This window comes from Benincasa hispida, unplaced genomic scaffold, assembly GCF_027475165.1.
Source record: "Benincasa hispida cultivar pf3 unplaced genomic scaffold, pf3_genome.v1.1 HicScf1848, whole genome shotgun sequence".
Taxonomy (NCBI): Eukaryota; Viridiplantae; Streptophyta; class Magnoliopsida; order Cucurbitales; family Cucurbitaceae; genus Benincasa; species Benincasa hispida.
In genome coordinates, this window is record NW_028326240.1 from 947,808 (window position 1) to 971,529 (window position 23,722).

The 23,722-nt window shown below is 30.6% G+C and overlaps 1 long non-coding RNA gene across 1 annotated transcript; it reads left to right on the top strand.

The window, feature by feature from the left end:
* The first annotated feature begins 789 nt into the window (after positions 1-789).
* On the top strand, positions 790-4,626 carry LOC150030524 (uncharacterized). The gene is made up of 3 exons (XR_016526705.1): positions 790-852; positions 942-1,021; positions 4,360-4,626. It is a non-coding gene; the product is annotated as an uncharacterized LOC150030524 (long non-coding RNA).
* Positions 4,627-23,722: the final 19,096 nt, after the last annotated feature.

Below are 23,722 nucleotides of genomic sequence, written 5' to 3' on the forward strand. Positions count from 1 at the left end.
TCCTCTATTTGCACTATGGGTTCTAATTTTGTGACACTTTCTCTATTAAATTCCACAAAAGTGTCAAAAATGATTATACTTATTTGGTCCTATTTTATTTATTTTTGTTGAATTATTTTCACGGTGGTTGGTTTAATTTGTTCTTTGTGAGACATTCTTTTAGTTTTATTTTATTTTGTACCCATTGTTAATTTTATTGGACTCTCTCTCTTTATTGTCCCTCTTTTATCGACATTTATGTGATGTTGTTTTAGTTTATTTTGTTCGTTATAGGTACATTACTTTTCTAATGTTGTGTTGTTTGTTCAACTTTTATGTATTTTTTCTCTTTTCTATTTCATCGACTCTATGTCTCTTTTAATTTATTACTCTTTAGTTTTAGTTTTTGTATATTATTTTTGTAAACAATATTAATTTGTTAGTTTTGTAGGGAATATTTAATGCATTTCTTGGTTGACTACTTTGGATAACACTTTTTGTATGGTAAGAGAAGGGTGGTAATAGGTAACCAAGTTTTCTTCTTCTTCTTCTTCTTCTTCTTCTTCTTCTTCTTCTTCGTCAGTGTTAATTAATCGCTTTAATTACCTTCTTCTTCTTTGTTAATCTTCTGGTTAGTTTTATTCTTCCTTGTGGTTTAGGGTTTTTTCTATTGGCCTTTTTTACATCTCATGATCATCATCTAGAAGCTAGCAATTTGAGTGAGAAATGGTTAGTTTTTAATTTTATTCCTCAATTACTTTTTAATTATGGACTAATTAGTTTTCTAATGTTGAACTAATTCTCTAATTAGGCATACTTTGTGGAAGCCAAATTGCAGAACAAATTAAGGAACATCACATATATCTAATCTAGGTTTGTATGAAGTGTGCCTAATTATGTGCACGAAATTACTAGACCTTGTTTATTATGATTCTAATTACTTTTAGGGTTTCTAATTTCAGATTAAATATTATTGGGCTTTTTGGACCAAGGTGGGATTCATGCACAAACAAACCCCAATTCTCAACTTCTGCTACATCAGGTTTTTTTCTATTTCATTCTTCTTTTTTCAATATATTCTGGAATTTGCTCAAGTTTTGCAAGTTTTGTATATTTTCTCAAGTTTTGGAAGAAGTTGTTTCTTTAAAAGTTTCAAAATTTTTTACCAAAACATTTTCTCAAACGTTTTTCTTCCTTTTATTTCAAAAAGTCCCCTTCAAATTATCTTTTCAAACTTTTTTCTCAAACCTTTTTCTCTTTAACTTCTCGTATTAAAAAATTCTGCTAAAAATTTTAGGAAAAATATTCTTTTGGTTTATATGTGGTTGGTCTAGTTTCTATTTGGTCCCCATGTTTCAAAATGTTCCACATTTCGTCATAAAGTTTTGGGTGTGGTTTCAATTGTGTCTCTAGGTTTATAAATATAACAATTTTACCCTTGACATTTGAGTTTGTTTCGATTTGGTTTCTATATTTCAAGATCTTCACTTTTAACCACGATCTTTTACTAAATACTCATTTTGTTGTCCATAGTGTCTTTGTATAACATAAATTTAAAATTATTAATATAATTATAATCAATTAAGCTTCACTATTTTTCACCATATTTAAAATTTCACTCCATAGTTATTTCAAATTAATTAAGAGACAGTGACCAATGATTGGGAGTGAGTATTTAATGAAAATTGAAATTGAACGTGTAAAAGCTTGAGAGCTAGGGACCAAATTGAAATAAAGTTCAAACCTTAAGGGTAAAATTGTAACATTTTGACACGGGATTAAATTGAAACTAAATTCAAAATTTAAGAATTAAATGTGTAACATCTTTTAAACTTGAGAGTCGAATAGAAATTAGATCCATAGGGACCAAAAAGATATTTTTCCCAAAATTTTAAAAAAAGTTATTTTCACTTCAATTTTTTCTTTCAAGATGCCAAATTTAAAATATTAATCCTCTTCGTTTATTTCTCATTTTAAAGAAAATATTCCTAAACTATTTTCAAAATATTTTCTGACAAGTCTCTTCAAATTTGTTTTCAAAATATTTTGTTTCAAGATCACTTTCAATTTTTTTTTGTTTCGAGGGATTTTCAAAATGACGAGAGTGATTTTGAAAATGACGAAAGTGATTTGGACAATTTTAATCACTCCCTACTCTCTCTTAATCATCTCAGGTATGGATCAGTTTGCTAGTTTTGCACATAAATATTTAACACATTTCTTGTTCACTACTTTTCTTTTAGGGAAAAAAAAAAAAAAGCTGTAGATAACTTCCTCAACGTATGTTATGATATTTGATCCTATTATTATTTGGTACATGTTATATTCTAATGAACTATGGATTGTGTGTCATTCTTTAATTTCACTTTATATGATATATCGGTTTGTTACTTTTTTTTTTTTTTATACACTAACGTCATTTTTAGGTGAATGCTTTTATATATTGTCTTACATGTTTTATTTTTTTCTTTTGTGTACGTTTGATTTGATTTTATTAGCCTTCTGTCTTTGTTGTCTCTCTTTCATCGACATTTATGTGAAGTTGTTTTAGTTTATTTTGCTTTTTGTATGTTAGTTTTGTACAAAATATTTAATGCATTTCTTGTTGTTGACTACTTTGGATAACACTTCTTTGATGGTAAGAGATGGGTTGATTTATTTTTCTATTATCAGAGCTGAATTCTATTATTGATTGTATTTTGTGTGTCATTTATTTTAGGGTTAAATGACAAATTTGCTGATAATATTTACAAGTAATAGCAAAATATCAGAGTCTATATGCGCTAGATCACGATGGACCACTATTTGACAAATACTGGTCTATCACGATCTAACATAGATAGACAGTGAAATTTTGCTATATTCGTAAATACTTTGGTTGGTTTTTGTATATTTGAAAACAAAATTAATTATATTTAATTTTTAAAATCAAATGTAGAATTATGCTGAAAATATTAACAAATAATAGCAAAATATCACCGTCTATCTGTGATAGATCGCTATAGACTATTATCTGACAGATATTAGTTTATCGCGATCTATCGCGGTCTATCGCAGATAGACAGTGAAAATTTGTTATATTTGTGAATATTTTGTTTCATTTTTCTATATTTGAAAACGTCATTTATTTTATTTATGTTTTAAATCAAATGTAGATTTTCTTTATAATTTGGGGTGAAAAAGTTATACCTTCTTTTTCTCTATCTATTTTGTGACGGTTTTAGTTCCCTCGTATTTTGTACATTAGATTTTGACGACTGCTTGTCCTATATGTTTTCTTTTTTCTTCGGTGTTTTGATTTTGTTTGACAGATTGTAGATTATTTTTCTGTCTTTAGTTCTAGTTTTCTTTTTTTGTGGTTTTTATTTTATTTATTTATTTGGTTATATTTTAGAATTAATTTTTCTTTTTAATGGATGGTTCAATTATTTCTTCATCCTGTGCAGTCTAATTTAATTTAATTTTTACTTATTTTTTATTTTATAGGGTTTTATTTGGTAAATTGTTTTTCTACTTTTGCACCATGAGTTTTTTTTTTTTTAGCTTATTTTTTTCTTTTCAATGAAATGTTCAATTTTTTCTTCTAGAATTTATTTTGATACATTGTTCTTCCTCTATTTGCACTATGGGTTCTAATTTTGTGACCCTTTCTCTATTAAATTCCACAAAAGTGTCAAAAATGATTATACTTATTTGGTCCTATTTTATTTATTTTTGCACCAAATGTTGAATTATTTTCACGGTGGTTGGTTTAATTTGTTCTTTGTGAGACATTCTTTTAGTTTTATTTTATTTTGTACCCATTGTTAATTTTATTGCGCTCTCTCTCTTTATTGTCCCTCTTTTATCGACATTTATGTGATGTTGTTTTAGTTTATTTTGTTCGTTGTAGGTACATTACTTTTCTAATGTTGTGTTGTTTGTTCAAGTTTTATGTATTTTTTTCTCTTTTCTATTTCATCGACTTTATGTCTCTTTTAATTTATTACTCTTTAGTTTTTGTTTTTGTATATTATTTTTGTAAACAATATTAATTTGTTAGTTTTGTAGGGAATATTTAATGCATTTCTTGGTTGACTACTTTGGATAACACTTTTTGTATGGTAAGAGAAGGGTGGTTATTTTGATTGTGTTACTGTTACATATGAGTTGGCACTTCTTTTTTCTGTATTCTGATCACACTATAGCACATTTCAATATGTGTGATATATTGAAGTTTCATTAACATTTGGCCTTTCATATGATTATATAAATGTGGTTATGGTTATAATATTAATTTTTCTCCTTAGATCAGAGTCTGCCTAAGGTTAAATTCTTAATCTCAGGCACATTACTTGTTAAGTTGAAGTTAAATTCTAAATCTTTCCAATTCTCCTGTAGTTGCTGGATGAGCTGAAGAAGAAGAATCCTGATAATGAAGTCCATCTCAACAACGTATATTACATCTCTTAATCTCTCAAACCCTCCCAAATTTGTAGACAAATAAAATTGTGTTGCCCTAACACGGAAGATTCGGTTGCCCTTGTAAAATCATAATCTTTGTATTACTTGTAATTTTTGTTTTCAAGGCTTGAATTATTGTACGACTTTTAAATTATAATTCTATAGTAGAATTTATGGATTAAATGTCATAGCCATATTGTTCGATGATGATGTGTCATGTTATACTTTTTTACCCAAAAAATGGATTTGGCAAGGGAACTTTTAAAAAACGGACAATAATTGATAAAACGGATAGATTTGGGCTTCAATGTCAGAAGAGTGCTTCATGTTAAAGAATTCTCATGGAGTTGTTGGTGCATTACCTCCTCCATGCCGCTCTGAAAGATGATATCTTTCGCCACTTTATGGAGCCAAAAAACCCTTTGCATTTGGGTACCCGACATCACATAGATAATAATACCATATTGAATGTCCAATCGTTTTAAACCTTATATTAAAAATCTAATGAATAGGGAGAGATAGTATGTGTAGCTAGTTACCCTTCGAAACCTTCAGTCTGTTAGGTCTGCATCTCTGAAACCTTAATGTCGGTTGCAACCGACAAGCTTTAATCACTAAAAACCTTTAATGTCGGTTGCAAATGACATTAAAGGTCTTTAATGTCGGTGGCAACCGACATTGGAGGCTATGTTATTGGTGTTATTGAAGTCCTTTAATGTCGGTTTAAAACCGACATTAAAGGAACCTGACATTAGAGGGCTCTAATAACACTATCTTTAATGTCGGTTGCCAATCGACATTAAAGCCCGAATTTCTTCTAGTGTATTATTATAAACTTTGTTTATGTAAACAGAATATTAGATAACAACAACAACAACAACAACAAGAAGTAATTATTATTATATAAATATAATTATATAATATATTCATTGGGGCGGGACAGGAAACCGGGGTGGGAACGAGGTCGGGGACGAGGATGAGGAATATTCCATCCCCGTCCCCATTTAACCAACGGAAAAAAAATTATCCCATTCCCCGTCTAATCGGGGATTTTTCGTCCCGTTCAAGGCGAGGGCCCCACAGGGTAAATGGATATCCCTAAGGAAGAGCATTGAAAAATTCAAAATTTACTTCAAATTATCACGTTGAACTTTAAATTTCATTAAGTTAGACTCATACGACATTTACCAAATCGTGATAAAATTTCATTGATGAATCAATTGTAACGAGTATGAATAGCAAATGTAATTGCATTTTTTTTTTTATCTTGTTACTATTACTGTTAGCTCTGAAGGTCAAACAGTAATGGTATCAGTAAAAGTGTCAAATTCATATTTTTTTTCCTCTGGAACAATAATCATAACGATAACGGTAACGATACAACATAATTTCTAGATATAATTGAATTGAGCACACTCCATTTGTAAATTAGTTTACATTTTTTTATTACATATTTGAAAGTAGGCCCCATGTGTTAGTATGGACGCTTAACACAAGTAAACACACACCAAAAGATCAACTTTTCACATTATCATTGATTTATTACCTTTTCACTTAGATAGACATGAACTAAGTTGTAATTAATTTCTACAATTTATTCGTTGTTATTCCGTGTTCGTTACTAATTAAAAAGTTGTTAGGGTTTTTGAGGTGTCACATCCCATTACTTTCATTAAATTAGACATAGTTTCTTAGGTTGTTGCGTCCAACATTTGTACCATGTCTGCGACATTTTTTCATTACCTTTTTTTTAATATCAATTTACCCATTATTTATTTATTTATATATTATTTATTTCCAGTTAAAAACATAATGCTCTTTTGATCTCATTTTCTATTTTTTTTCAATTCTTCTTTTTAATTTCATTTTAGTTTGTCAAAGTATTTGTATAATATTAAATTTACTTTTAAGAATTTAAACTTTTGAATCAATCGATAATTATTTAAAATGATATTAGAATAGAAAGTCATGTATTCAAACTTTTTAAATGTTATCTCCTCCTAAATTAATATTCAAATTTCTAGGAAGTGTGTATTTATATTATATTAAAATTAATTTTACCTAGGAGCTTAAGCTTTTAGGTCAATCGGTCATCAATAAAAATTTTCTTTTTACTTCATCTTTTAATATACATTCGCCTATTATTTTCATTTTATTTTTTTTTTAAAAAAAATAGGTTAATATATATAATTTTAATTTTTTTATTTTTCCAGCACATATTTTTATATTATTCTTTGATATTATGGTTCATCTAGTTGTTCATTTACCGAAGGAAGCCAAATTTGTTGGACTTGTCAATTATAGTTGGATGTATCCAATTAAGAGGTATGATTATTTTTAGATTTTTAATTAATCATTAAAGTATGTTAATTGATCAAACCATTTCATAATATACACACACGTGTAGGAGTTTGAGAACACTGAAACAATATATAAGAAATAAAGTTTGTCCTGAAGGTTCAATTGCAGAAGCCTTTATAGCGAACGAATCATTGGCATTTGTTCAATGTACTTACATGGTATTGAAACAAAATTCAATAATACGGTTCGGAATGATGATACGATAGACTATAATACATCGAAAACTATTGGACATCTACCTATATTTTCACAAAAAGCATGTCCAATTGGTAGTTCACGTATGAAAAAACTATCAGGTGATGAATTACAAAAGGCTCATTGGTATGTCTTAAGCAATTGTGAAGCAGTAGATCCATACATGAGGTATGTACTTATGAACACTCTAAACTTCATTACCTTTTGTTTGATTGACTAATTGAATGAAATCAAACACGAAGATTTCCATGAGCAGCGGAAGGGATCGTTCCAAATTCCATTAAGATTAAACATAAAACAATTACAGTCTAAAAAGAAAACTAACAGGTCATGCATATACAGAAAATACAACATGTTAAACGATGATACAAGGGATAGAGGATGCATACATTTGAAGAACCATTCTTCAAGAATCCATTGAACAGTCTACAACGCGTCCACAAACTGCAATACTCGAACGCAACGATCACCACACGAACAACGCGAATAACCAACAGCTCCTCGAACCCAATCGAATCAAACTCGATTCACGAACAGAGTAGCACACTACCACAAGTGTTACCTTGGTATTCTCGGTGTGAGAATCCAGGAGTTATGGGCTCTATATGATCTTGACTTGAGGAAGAGACTGTAGGTCTACAATTGAGTAGACGATCGAGCAAGTGGGATATAAGAAGCTGGTCTATCGTATAGACGATGTGTTCGATCCTTTAGTAAACGGCAGCCTATTGCATAAACTATAATACTCAATCGTGTAGCAACGATTAGCTGATGACTATCGTATAGTCAACTCTACACGATCGTTTATCTTTGTCAACGCTATCGTTTAGTGAAACTCTTTCACTTGATAGCTTGTCTCTGTGAGAACTTTTCAAATGAGGCAGCTACTAGATTTAGGAAAACAATTTTCCTTTTTATCTCACGGTTACCATAAAACTTTCAATAACCTCCAACTCAATCGGTTATTAGAGAAAAAAATTAATTATCATATAATTAATATATTATAAATAAATATGATAACCGACTTACCATATTATATTTATAACATATAATTTTAATATTTCATCTCATGAAACATACAAACTATAGTTCTTCTTCTATTTTATGGTGTACTTAATGTAAATCATATTTACATTAATTCCTCCACTTGATGTATCTCATACATCATACCAATTATATCATATATAATTGAATTTTTCTTGTTAATTTGAACACTTTAAATCAACCCCAAAATTTGATTCTCAACTTGAACCCATTGAGCTACTAAGAGGACCTTATGGACCTGTAGCTCGAAGCTCTAACGATACGTGAATAGCTGACTAAACTCTTTAGTCACGAGATTCACCATCCGTTAACTGTCGGGCACTCCATAAAGACCGACAGCTACACTTTTCTCACTACATATATATTTATGTGTCCATATTAACCAATCAATAGTGCGATAACCCTTCACAAATCGCTCGTAAGTACAGCTAGGCCAATTTACTGTTAGTTACATCTAACTCCTTCAGTACCACTGATTCCTCTAATGAACATTAAGTCATAGTCCTACTATGACTGAGTCCTCTATTCCAAAGAGAGGATGTGGCCACTATGTTCAAGACTCAGAATCAGCCTTTAAGGGTGTAATCTATCTACTTACCCCTGCTTTGGGGAAGAAGTGAATTCTGTTTTGTGTAACTGAGTTCTCAACTCCCCAATCAGACAAATCCCTAAAAAGGTAAGTTTGTTGAGTTGGCAATCTGGCCACTCTCACCCATACTAATCAAAGGACCGCCCTCATAGGCTCGTTCTCAAAACACTCAGGATTAAGGTCATGTCACCTATGGTCATGTTAGTGAAATGTAAGTCTCAATTATCAATGGCGTTATATAAAGAGATTAATCATCTCGTGGTCCAGTCTTATATAAACTCTTTGTATAGGATACCCCCGCTCGCATGTTTCCACATGAATGGTCAGGATTAGACCATCTGTAGCACGTTATAACATTTGCAACTATTTACAAAGCTGGCCATATCCGTAGTGTCACCAGGATAAGGTATCTCTCCTTTATCCTTATACTACTGACAAGATTATGTCCAATCACTAGAGGCACGCCTTGCAAAGACAGAAGAACATATGGAGAGTGAACATCGAGAGAATGAAAGAAATAGAGCTGCTGTAGAAGAAGCGTTAGAAAGTCTAACATCAAAAATACGAGAGAAAATTTAGTCAAATGAATGAATTTTTAGAAAGAATCACTGAAGTATGTTCTTCTATTACTAAGGTAATTGCATTACTTCACTTATGTTCATAGTAGTCAAATTAGTGTAGTGATTTCATCAATTGATTGTGATTGGTGATGTAGTTTTGAATATTTTGTCTGTGTTGGGGGGAAGGGAACAATATTTATGTTTTGTTGTTGTGAAAAAAGTGGTTTGGGGATGGGGGAGTAAATAAATATCTACGTGGGGCGGGAGGGGGGAGAATAAAAGAACAATTGCAAAATATGTTTATAATTGTTATTATGTGATAACTATTGATCAGGTATTTCATTCTTTTCCTTGTTGTGAACAAGTGGTTGGGGGAGGGAAGAAAGAATTAATGTTTAAATATTTGTTGTTGTGAATGTGATGTGGAAGAGGGGGGAGGGGGGGTGTTGTGAATGTGGGATAGGGGTGGGGGAGGTAGGGGAGAAGAGAAAAAGAATTACAAAATATGTATGATTTTTTACTTGAGGAAGATGTTATATGTTTGTTATTAGGTGCTTTGAGAGGGGGAGGGGGAGTGTTTGAGAATTTATGTTTATTGTGATATGATGAGTTTTTTTTTTTTTTTTTGTGATAATTAGGGTTGAAATTATCTGAATTGTCATTTTCATCATCTAAACCAACTTTTGACTCATAATATAAAATGGATTAATCATTTTATATAAATGGTGAGTTTGCTTAAGTTTGATATTTAACTTTTGAAATTTTTGAGAATATGTGAATTGTGTTTGAAAATAATTTGATATATAATTATGTGTGTAGGACTAAATTGGAGTTTGTTGGTGATGACTATATTAACATTTTTCTTTTCAAGATCACCAATTAGGTGATGACTATATGCCGGACTTTTTTTTCTTCTTGAGATCACTAATTGTAGACTTTTATTATTATTATTACTATTATTTTGTTGTAGTGGATATGATGGATTTTATAAACATTTTTAGTATATAGTACGATTAAGTTGCATTGCAATATTTTTTTTAAAATATTATTAAAATTTGTGACATAACTAAAACGTCCCAAGCACTACAAGAATTTTGGGCTTTAATGTCGGTTGAAAAAAGTGAAATCAGATGAATTAAACACAACTTCTACATGAATTATGAGTAAATGAATGAAGTTGAAGGAACTTGTGATTTAGCCATTTGTCGAACTAGATTGTAAAAAAAAAAAAATCAACATTGAAGACTCAACGATTACACTTTTGAAATCATATACACAAATAAGAATGCACCAACAAAATGTGCCTTTTAATTTGCTTTTAAATGTTGCAATGTCGACTATGTAATTAATATTGGTGAAAATTTATCAATAATTCTACATACGAGACTATGATTTTATCTCGTATTACAATAAACAGAAGAGGACCTTATAGTCTCAGATGAAAACACAAAAAAAATATAACCACAAAACTATAAGTGAAAGATAAAAAATTACAATCTAAGCTCGCCTATAAAATAGGAAACATACTTATAAAATTTTTGTTTCTAAAAACATGCCCATTACCTTCTAATATGATTTCACAGCCATCTTTTAAAAAAGGAAAAAAAAAAACTTGTTATTGTATTTAAAATTTAGATTTCAAAAGCATTCTAAAAAGTAAAAAGAAAAAAGGAAAGGAAAGAAAAACTAAAGTCAATTAAAAAAATAAAAAAATGAAATTAGAAAGAAAACAAAAGAACTGGTTTATCCAAGTAAGAAACCAAACATCCCCACAAATTTTGGGCCTCTTGGGCCGAAATGTATAGCCCGGAAGAAAATTCCTTGATTTTGGGCTTTAGATTATTCGCATCATTGACTATTTTGCCATTTCTTTTAATAGTTTAAAAGGGTAGTTTGAAGGGATTTAAATATTATTTTGGTTTTTGTACTTTTAGTGCTTATTTATTTTATTCCATTTGCTTTCAACCTTGATTCATTTTGATGCTTTGAAAATATTCATTTTGGTCTTTGTACTTTTAAAAAGTGACCATTTTGGTCCATTCATTTCCATTTTTAGTTTATTTTTAAGGGGTGAAAATGGTTACTTTTAAGAAGTTCAAGGATTAAAAAGAACAAAATTTGAAAGCACAAAGACCAAAGTGAACATTTTAAAAATACATGGACCAAAATGAAACAAAGTTGAAAGTATAGAAACCAAAATGAACATTTTAAAATTACAAGGATTAAGATGAACAAAAGTAAAAATATAAGGACCAAAATAGTATTTAAACTCTTGAAGTTCTAACCTTTTGATCATAGATACATGACTGAACTATCTCAATTATGTTTGAGAACTTCATTTATTCAAGGTGGTCCCTAAAACAATAATAAGAATAACCCTGAATAATGAATTGATAATCAATCCCAAGAATGTTAAATAAATTTGGCTTGGAAAGTTTGATTAAAGATAAGAAAGAAAGGAGAACTTATTTATCTTCAAGATTTTGGAAGTCTCCCCAATCTAATTGATCAAACTAGGTTGAAAGTTTTAGGCATTCTAAACACAAGAATACAAAAAAAAGCATAAAAGCTTGAGAAACTAAACTCTATAATAAAATCATTCTAATTTCAATTCTACTTCAAATGTGAAAAATACAAAACAATTTAAACTAAATGAAATGTCACTATGAAAGAACACAACCTTTCACCTATATAATCGAGGTCCAACAAAAAAACTCTTCAACTCTATACATGGTCGTTTATAAATGTAAATACATGAAATTAAGTCGGTACATAAGGCATTAAGGATGTGGATGAATTTAGATTTTCATTTTCACAGCATCTCTTAGGTGGCCTTAAACTTAAAAGATTACAACTCTTCGGCATAATTTGAAAACTTACTTTGGATGTAAACATTTAATGCTTCAACAAGACTTTTAGCTCTAGCTCTTGTCATTGTCATTTATTTCCTTATCATAGGTAGAGAATTCAAATCTTCAACATTTTGGTCGAAGAAAAAATCATGGATTAAATTTGGAATTTTTGAAAGTACATTGTCTAAATTATTAGATATTAAAGTTTAGTGGTTAAAATGTTACTAAAATTAATGTACAAGTATCTTTAAGAAAAATTGTGATGTATAGTAACAACAAAAATTTTGCTAATGAAAAATACAACTATTGAAGTATTTGCAAAAATGACTAATTGGATATTTGTAGTTGAGATGAAGAAATTTCTTTTCATTTATATCCCTAGTATATCTATGTATTTACTTAACAATATCAACAAAAAGTTGACAGTTTTTTTTTTTTAAATTAAAAAAGAGAAAAAAATCGATTATTATTACCTTGCCCTAACTTTTTTTTCTGATTTTTTTTATGAAAACATTAGTGTAACGACCCGACCTTTCACTCTGACAAGAGTCGTTACTCTTATATGCATATTTACATTTAAAACATTCTGACCAATAAAATAAAATATTTATTGAAACAAAGATAATTATTTCAAATGAATTCATTAAATCTGTAAAATAAACAAGTAGATAAAAAACCCTTTTGCTTAGGACCTCTAAACACAACTAAGAAAAATAAAGAAAATAACATCAAATTATTAAAAAAAATTGTCTAACGATGAAAAAAAGAAAGCCTCATCTCATTTTTCTTTATTTTATTTCACATCCTTTACTGATTTTGTTGAAACATAGTTTATTATTATTGTAATTATCCCCTTTTTAAAATTATTATTTATTTATTTTCTCCCCCTTCTATTTTTTCCCTTTTTTTCACCCCTAAAGCCATCCAATAAAACACCTCAGGCGGTTACATGAGAGAGAATATTGAGTGGAGTTGGAGTCAGTGATTCGAGTGGGTTCCTCCAACTCCAAGTGCCCCCAACTATTTATTAATTTACGTTTTTGTTTCCTTTTGCATATTTTATTATATGAAAAAAAATATTTATTTTAATTTTGTTCCTAAATTTTAAAATTTATATTTCTAACCTTAATTTTTTTTAAATACTAATTTTCATATTTATTATTAATATATGTTAATAAATTTAAAATAATTAAACGATTTATAATTAATTAATAGACATTAACTTCAATGATCGAAAGTGAGCGTCTAATAAAAATCAATGTTAAAAATATAAAATCAGATACCAAATTGAAACAAGATTCAAATCTCAAAGATAAAATTATAACATTCGAAACTAAAATAAAAATTTAAAGAGTAATATTTTGAAGCATAAAAACCAAATAGAAATTAGATCCAAAATTCGGGGACGAGAAGTATTTACCATATTTTTGTTGTTATCCACCTCGATTTCAATTCCGTCTCTTCAATCTCCTAAAACATTCTTATTGCTCTCAAATGCATACGAGAACCCATAAAATTTTTCATGGCTTATACCGGTGTTCAAAAAATTCTAACATTCAAATAATCCAAATCAACTCAATCTAATTTGGGTTTTAAACTTATTTGTTAAAATAAATGAAAACTCTATAGATTATGTTGGTTATAGTTCAATTAGAATAATTAATCTTAACTAACCAAACTTAATATTAATTTTAAAATATATATATATATATATATATATATATCTTAATGTTATTTAATTTATAGTTTTTTTGTTTATTTATTTTCAGCAACTCTTAAAAAAAAATACTTTTTTAAGATGGAAATAAAATTTGATAATAAAAATTGAAATTGAATTGCTAAATTTAATTCAGTAGGTAAGAAAAATTAAATAGACTTTTTACCTATTAACATCTATTTCTTTTTAAAACAAAAATTTTAATAAATTTTTCGAGTAACTTGAACCAACCCAAATGTTTCATAGTTGAATTGGAGTGGACTCATGAGTTAAAAGAAACTTACAATTTGAACAATTAAGTTGGATCTTTAAAAAGGTAATTGCATTGAGTAACACCATTAGGACTAATAATTAGTATATAACAACATTTTAAAAGAATTGTAAATATAGTAAAATTAATAAGTGATAATTTCTATCATTCTATCCGTGACAAGATCCATCATTGATAGACACCAAGAGTTTGATCTAAATTTTACTATATTAATAAATTCTTTTGCATGGTTTAATATCTTACTTTGGGCTTGATTAATATATTTGCAACTAGGGGTGTAACAACTCAGATTTGTACGCATACACTACAGGAAATTAAATATTGAAATTTATTGGATGATAAATATAAATACCCTAACCTTAATTTAGGAAGCAGAGAAACAATTAAAAAAAATAATAAATAAATAAATAAAAATAAAAGAAAATTAGAAAGAACGAAGGTGGAGAGAGCGAGACTCTAATTCAATGATAAATAAATAAATAAATAAATAAATAAGAGAAAATTGAAGAAAGCGAGAATGGAGAGAACGAGATTAAAGAGAAAATTGGAGAAAGCGAGAGTGAGAGCGAGATTCCTGGAGAGAGCGAGATTGAAGGAAAATTGGAGAGAGCGAGAATTGTAGCGAGATTTGCAGCGAGAAAGTGCGAGAGAGCGAGAGCCACACCAGCGAGAAACCTAGAGAGAGCGAGAGTCTGAGAAGAGAGCTGCGCGATCGAAGAGAGAATTGGAGAGCGAGAAACCCCAGCGAGCGATGCTAGCGAGATTGAGGCTGGCGAGAGTAGAGAGAGTGAGATCCCTCGAGAAAGCGAGATTGAAGGAAAATCGGAGAAAGCGAGAATTGTAGCGAGAAAGCTGGAAAGAGCGAGACGAAAGAGAAAATTTGAGAGCGAGAGTGGAGAGAGCGGGATTCCCAGCCAGAAAGCTAGAGAGAGCGAGATTTGGACGGAGCGAGATTTCGACAAGGCGAGAGTGGACAGAGCGAATTCCTAGCGAGAAAATTAGAGAGAGCGAGATTCTAAGAGCAGAGTGAGCGAGATTTGGATAGAAGCGTGAATTATGCGTTGAATTTGGCCACGATCTTATAGATTATCATGGAAAAACCCTAAAATTGAATACAAACAAAGAATAATGACGTAAGGGCAAACGTTAGCCAAGATTAGGTGTCTTATTGAGAGGAATCCTTCAACCCTAAGTAATTTTAAAGAAGCCACCTGTACGATGATTTGTCACACTGAGAAGAGCTGAAAACTACTATAAATAGGACCCTTTGCCGAAGATTTAACCCATTCTCAAACAAATCTCAGTAACAAAGAATCGTGTGAAAGAGTAAGTGTGAGTGAGGAAGTTCTGTGAGGCTAAAAGACAAAAGCTCGGGTAAGGTGCTGCCCAAATTTCCTTCTAGTTTAAGAAAGGAAAACTCTACTGATCAAATCATAAAGAATAATAAGGAATAATTAGATCACAGTCAAGGTAAGTAGTTTATCTTACCCTCTCTTTAAATGTACTACCAATGGTAGTGTACCTTTATTATGTTGCATGGTTATGTTAATTGTTATATTGCATTACATATTTAGAACACGTTTCTCTACAAGGGATCCCATGCATTATGTTTGTTCACGATTACGTTAAAATCAAGTTTTAATTAGGTGTAAGTTATGCTTCCAATCTAATCTTACGTTTATGTTAATGATTGATGTTGGATGCGACTCTGGCCCTACTGACTGCATGATCCGCTAATCATCAGATGGGTTAGTTTCCGCTTAAGTCCTAATCTTCCTATCAGGGCAGAGAAATTTATGCTTCCAGGGCTGGCAGGGCATGTATGGTTGCACCCCTCCAGGCCTAATCTTACGTTATGTTTATGCTAGGGACTAGCAGGGTATGTATGGTTGCACCCCTCTAGTCCAATATTACGTTTATGCTAATGGTTGATGTTGGATGCGACTCTGGCCGTACTGACTGCATGACCTGCTAATCATCAGATGGGTTAGTTTTCACTTAGGTCCTCATCTTTCTATCAGGGCGGAGAGATTTATGTTGGAAGCATAACCGACCACCACATGTTATTATATGTTTTCGGTCCCAATCATATATTTTCATGACATGTTGCTTGTGATTGTGTATTTGGTCACTACCCTACGTGAGAACTACTTACTGGGTCTATTATATACTCATCCTATATTTTTTACAGACTTTTTAGGTAAGGACACAGCGTAGATGGCAGAATTGGACATCGCTCAAATGGCCAACCATCAAACTCACTATTATAGGCACATGCATTTTGTACCACCGCGCTAATGTTTTACGGATCCTGGTGTTTTAATAAATAAACTTTTTATATAGATTTTCTATCTAATTAATAAAATTTAGATATGTTCTTTGAAATTTTCACCAAAACTCATCTCATGATAGAAAAGTCTAAGTATGCATGTCGTAGCGGTCAGATCATAATGTGTAAGGATCCGGTCGTTACAAGGGGTGTTCAAAAAACTCGATGACCTGAAAAAACTGATCGACCCAACCCAACCCATGCGGTTTAGGTTGGGTTATCAACTCATTTGGGTTAGGTTGGATTCAAATAAATGAAAATTTTATGGGTTGGGTTAGTTCATGATTTCACCTAATATAACCTAAACCAACCCGAATTTATTATTAATTGTAAAATATATTTTTTATTACTTATAACAGAATTATTTATACATATATTGATTTTATTTTTATTTCATTCCAATATTTTTTTTAATAATTTGGTCTCTATGTTTTGGGTCTAGTTTCTATTTGGTTTCCATGTTTCAAAATGTTCCACATTTAGTCCCCAAAGTTTTGGGTTTGGTTTCAATTTAGTCTCTACGTTTCAAAATATAACAATTTTACCCTTGACATTTGATTTTGTTTCAATTTGGTTCCTAGATTTCAAGATTTTTACTTTTAACCTCGATCTTTTACTAAATACTCATTTTTTTTATCTATAATGTCTGTGTATAAAATAAATTTAAAACAGTTAATATAATTATTAATTAAGTTTCACTATTTTTCATCATATTTAAAATTTCACTTCATAGTTATTTCAAATTAATTAAGAGGCAGTGACCAATGATTGAGAGTGAGTATTTAATGAAATACTGAAATTGAACATGTAAAAGCTTGAGAGCTAGGGACCAAATTGAAATAAAACTCAAATCTTAAGGGTAAAATTGTAACATTTTGACACGGATTAAATTGAAAGTAAATTCAAAATTTTAGAATTAAATATGTAACATTTTTAAACTTGAGAATCAAATAGAAATTAGATCCATAGGGACCAAAAAGATATTTTTTCCCAAATTTTTAAAAAAAGTTATTTCACTTCAATTTTTTCCTTTCAAAATCTCAAATTTAAAATATTATTCATCTTCGTTTATTTCTCTTTTTAAAATAAACATTCATAAACTATTTTAAACTTTTTTGTTTTGAGTGATTTTGAAAATGTCTAATTTTGAAAACGACGAAAGTGATTTTGACAATTTTAGTCACTCCCTTCTCTCTCTTAGTTTCATTCAAGGATCAATTTGCTAGTTTTGCACATAAATATTTAACACATTTCTTATTCACTACTTTTTTTTTAGAAGAAAAAAAGTTGTAGATAACTTCCTCAACGTATGTTATGATATTTGATCCTATTATTATTTGGTATATGGTATTCTATTGAACTATGGATTGTGTGTCATTCTTTAATTTTATTTTATATGATATATCGTTTATTACTTTTTTTTAAACACTAACGTCATTTTTAGGTGAATGCTTTTATATATTGTCTTATATGATTTATTTTTTCTTTTGTATGTTTGATTTGATTTTATGATTGCCTTCCCTCTCTTGAAATTGATTTGATTTTATTTTTTCTTTTGTATGTTTGATTTGCCTGCCCCACCCCAATGAATATTGAAATTGAACGTGTAAAAGCTTGAGAGCTAGGGACCAAATTGAAATAAAACTCAAATCTTAAGGGTAAAATTGTAACATTTTGACACGGATTAAATTGAAAGTAAATTCAAAATTTAAGAATTAAATATGTAACATTTTTAAACTTGAGAATCAAATAGAAATTAGATCCATAGGGACCAAAAAGATATTTTTCCCAAATTTAAAAAAAAAGTTATTTCACTTCAATTTTTTCCTTTCAAAATCTCAAATTTAAAATATTATTCATCTTCGTTTATTTCTCTTTTTAAAATAAACATTCATAAACTATTTTAAAATAAACATTCATTATAAAGATAATACTATGTGTAAAAATATAGTTTATTCCTATAATTTCTAAAAGTTAAAATTTAAATATTATAATATCATAGTCAAACTTTTCATTTAAATACTACAACATTTATGGCTTAAGATAGAAAGTCTTAAATGTTAAAACAATTTAGAAATGTATTAAAGTACGAAAAGGTTGAAATGTTAGAAAATAACTAACTTTTAATACCAGAATTTTTGTAAAAACTATATAGATATAATTATATAATATACCAAGAAGAAGTAATTATTATTATATAAATAAAACTTTTATGTAAACAGAATATGAGTTAACAACAACAAGAAGAAGAAGTAATTATTATTATATAAATATAATTATATAATATATTCATTGGGGTGGGAACGAGGTCGGGGACGAGGACGGGGAATATCCCATCCCCGTCCCCGTTTAGCCAATGGGGAAATAATTATCCCATTCCTCGTCTAATCGGGATTTTCCATCCCGTTCAGGGCGTGGACCTCGCGGGGTAAATGGACATCCCTAAGGAAGAGCATTGAAAAATTCAAAATTTACTCCAAATTATCACGTTGAACTTTAAATTTCATTAAGTTAGACTCATACGATATTTACCAAATCGTGATAAAATTTCATTGATGAATTAATTGTAATGAGTATGAATAGCAAATGTAATTGCATTTTTTTTTATCTTGTTACTGTTATGGTTAGCTCTGAAGGTCAAACAGTAATGGTATCAGTAAAAGTGTCAAAATTCATATTTTTTCCTCTGGGACAATAATCATAACGATAACGGTAACGATACAACATAATTTCTAGACACAATTGAATTGAGCACACTCCATTTGTAAATCAGTTTGCATTTTTTATTACAGATTTGAAAGTAGGCCCCATGTGTGAGTATAGATGCTTAACACAAGTAAACAAACACCAAAAGATCAAAATTTTACATTATCATTGATTTATTATCTTTTCTCTTAGGTAGACATGAACTAAGTTGTAATTAATTTATATAATTTATTTGTTGTTATTTCGTGTTCGTTACTAATTAAAAAGTTGTTAGGGTTTTTGAGGTGTCACATCCCATTACTTTCATTAAATTAGACCTAGTTTCTTAGGTTGTCCAATATTTGTACCATGTCTGCGGCATCTTTTCATTTCTTTTTTTTAATATCAATTTACCCATTATTTATTTATTTATTTCTTGATTTCCAGTTAAAAACATAATGCTCTTTTGATCTCATTTTCTATTTTTTTTTTCAATTCTTCTTTTTAATTGCATTTTAGTTTGTCAAAGTATTTGTATAATATTAAATTTACTTTTAAGAATTTGAACTTTTGGATCCATCGATGATTATTTAAAATGATATCAAAATAGAAAGTCATGTATTCAAACTCTTTAAATGTTATTTCCTCCCAAATTAATATTCAAATTTCTAGGAAGTGTTAACGTATTTTTATATTAAAATTAGTTTCACCTAGGAGCTTAAGGTTTTAGGTCAATCGGTCATCTAATAAAATTTTTCTTTTTACTTAATTTTTTAATATACATTTGCCTATTATTTTCATTTTAATTTTTTATAAAAATTAGGTAAATTATATAATTTTAATTTTGTTTTTTTAATTTTTCCAGCACATATTTTTATATATTATTTTAATTTTTTGAAATTTGCTATATATATATATATGTTCCATCTTTTACACACTTATCGTTTTGCCAATTGGCTAATGTTTGCCCTTACGTCATCATTCTTTGTTTGTATTCAATTTTAGGGTTTTTCCATGTATAATCTATAAGATCGTGGCCAAATTCAACGCATAATTCGCGCTTCTGTCCAAATCTCGCTCACTCTGCTCTTAAAATCTCGCTCTCTCCCGTTTTCTCGCTAGGAATTTACTCTGGAGCTTTTCTTGCTGAAAATCCCGCTCTCTCCACTCTCGCTCTCAAATTTTCTCTTCCGTCTCGCTCTCTCCAGCTCTCTCCAGCTTTCTCGCTCTCGCTCCCGCTCCCTCGCTCGCTCCCGTCCCGCTCTCGCTCGGTCTCTCGCTCTCTCCCGCTCTAGCTCGCTCTCTCGCTCTCTCCCGCTCTCGCTCGCTCTCTCGCGCTCTCTTTCCCGCTCTCGCTCGCTCTCTCGCTCGCTCCCGCTCTCTTCCGCTCTCGCTCGCTCTCTCGCTCTCTCCCGCTCTCGCTCGCTCCCACTCTCCCACTCTCGCTCTCTCCCGCTCTCGCTCGCTCCCGCTCCCGCTTCCGCTCTTTCCTACTGTCTCGCTAAGAATAGCTCTCTTTACTCTCGCTCTCTCCAACTTCCTTGCTACAATTCTCGCTCTATCCAATTTTCCTCCAATCTCGCTCTCTCCAGGGATCTCGCTCTCTCTACTCTCGCCAGCCTCAATCTCGCTAGCATCGCTCGCTGGGTTTCTCGCTCTCCGATTCTTTCTTCGATCGCGCAGCTCTCTTCTCAGAATCTCGTTTTCTCCCGTTTTCTCGCTGGTGTGGCTCTCGCTCTCTCCCACTTTCTCGCTCCCGCTGGATAATGAATAAATTTCCAATTTCAAATTTATTTATTTATTATTATTTATGAAAGCTTAGAGATCAAATTGAACAAACTAAAAAATTTAAAGACTAAAATAAATATTTTGACTGTACATAGACCAAAATATTGTAAACTTGAAAAGTGACGAGGCTATTGTAAGGGAAATTTTTCATATTATTATTGATTTGAAAAGAAGTTTTGAAAACGGAACTGAAAAAAGAACAAGTTTTTGACCAAAGTCAATAATAATTAAAATTACTTGACCACCCGTTTTATTGGATCAAATTATTATTATTACATCACCACAGCACTACAGAAGAGTGCAACGGATATATGGCCGGCTTTATAAAAGGCAGAGAAGTTCCTCTTCTTCCTTCTTCGATTAAAGCAGGTAGCCGCCGACTCTTCTTCTTCTTCTTCTCCTCTTCTTCCTTCTTCAATTAAAGCAGGTAACCGACTCTTCTTCTTCTTCTTCTTCTTCTTCTTCTTCTTCCCCTGGTTAATTTTCTTTTTTCTTGTGATTTAGGGTTTTTTCATATCATCATCTAATGTTGAACTAATTCTCTAATTAGGTATGCTTTCTCTTCTGTCCCTTTCCCTTTTTCAGAGATGAAATTTTCCTCTGTTTGGGGATTAGAAATTATCGAGAATGTGAAATAGTAGGGGTTTTAAATTACGAACCCTAGTGTTTTCCCTTTCGGTCTTTTCTAAAATTAAATTTCCCCTATGCGTTCTGTTTCTAAGCTTTACACACCAGGATGATTTTCGCCTGAATGAAATAGTAGGGGTTTTTGTTCCGTGTTTGATTGAGTGACAGATAACCGAGAAGAAACCCGGCCCCTACATGGGCCATATTTATGTAGGTAGTGGTGGGTGGGTGGGGTTATGTTGAAGTTTCTTCCCACATTACAAACCATGTCGTAGGGATCTTAGTGAAATGGAAGTGTGTAACATGGGCCATATGCAGAGTGGAGCAGACATGCGATGACTTTAAGCCAATAATTAAAAAACAGTTTAATCAACTTGGAAGAGAGGTTTAGCAGTTGAAGAAGCCAAATCCCCCACATGACCATCGAGGTAGGCGGAAAAGTTTTCCACATGGTGTCATGATGTAAGGTTTGTGTCATAATACACAAATAACTTATAAATTCTTCAGTCATAACAGAGCACACAAAGCATGATGTAAGGTTGTTTATTTGTACCTTTACTTTTCTCCTTTTCTTTCTTTTTGATGGTTGGTTGAGTCTTTGGTTTTGAATATTAAGAATGTATGTAAAAGAATTAACAACTTGAGCCTTTTCAATTTAGTATTTACTGCTAGTTTAACATGGAATAATGTAGAAAATGTCATGTAAAGGATCAAACCAAATCAAATAGATAGGAAAAGTGGATGTTGTTGCTAACCTGGACAATTGATTCACTTTTGCTGAGTTTGGATCTGAGGTTTAATGGGCAAAACAGATAGTAAGATGAAACTTATTGCATGATGATTGGGCTTCCTACTTCCATTCTAAACTTTCTGACTTTGTTTTACCTGGAAAATACTTCTCATTGAGATATAAACATAGACGGGGGTACCTAAGTTAATATGGCGAAAAGAATGCTATTAATTTGTTCTTTGTGAGACATTCTTTTAGTTTTATTTTATTTTGTACCCATTGTTAATTTTATTGCACTCTCTCTCTTTATTGTCCTTCTTTTATCGACATTTATGTGATGTTGTTTTAGTTTATTTTGTTCGTTGTAGGTACATTACTTTTCTAATGTTGTGTTGTTTATTCAAGTTTTATGTATTTTTTCTCTTTTCTATTTCATCGACTTTATGTCTCTTTTAATTTATTACTCTTTAGTTTTAGTTTTTGTATATTATTTTTGTAAACAATATTAATTTGTTAGTTTTGTAGGGAATATTTAATGCATTTCTTGGTTGACTACTTTGGATAACACATTTTGTATGGTAAGAGAAGGGTGGTAATAGGTACCCAAGTTTTCTTCTTCTTCTTCTTCTTTCGTTCGAGGTTAATTAATCGCTTTAATTACCTTCTTTCCTTCTGTGTTAATCTTCTCGGTTTGTTTTATGCCTACTTGGGTTTAGGGTTTTTTCTATTGGCCTTTTTAGACATCTTCTTGTTCATCATACTTCTTGAAGCTAAGCAATTTGAGTGAGAAATGGTTAGTTATTTCATTTTATTTCCTCAAATACTTTTTAATTATGGACTTATTAGTTTTCTAATGTTGAACTAATTCTCTAATTAGGCATACTTTGTGGAAGCCAAATTGCAGAACAAATTAAGGAACATCACATATAACTAATCTAGGTTTGTGCGAAGTGTGCCTAATTATGTGCACGAAATTACTAGACCTTTTTTGTTATGATTCTAATTACTTTTAGGGTTCTCTAATTTCAAATTAAATATTATTGGGCTTTTTGGACCAAGGTGGGATTCATGCACAAACAAACCCCAATTCTCAACTTCTGCTACATCAGGTTTTTTTCTATTTCATTCTTCTTTTTTCAATATATTCTGGAATTTGCTCAAGTTTTGCAAGTAAAAACTCTTAGTCATATTTTCTCAAGTTTTGGAAGAAGTTGTTTCTTTAAAAGTTTCAAAATTTTCTTACCAAAACATTTTCTCAAACGTTTTTCTTCCTTTTATTTCAAAAAGTCCCCTTCAAATTATCTTTTCAAACTTTTTTCTCAAACCTTTTTCTTTTTAACTTCTCGTGTTAAAAAATTCTGCTAAAAATTTTAGGAAAAATCTTCTTTTGGTCTCTATGTGTTGGGTCTAGTTTCTATTTGGTCCCCATGTTTCAAAATGTTCCACATTTCATCATAAAGTTTTGAGTTTGGTTTCAATTTAGTCTCTAGGTTTTTAATATAACAATTTTACCCTTGACATTTGAGTTTGATTCAATTTGGTTTCTATATTT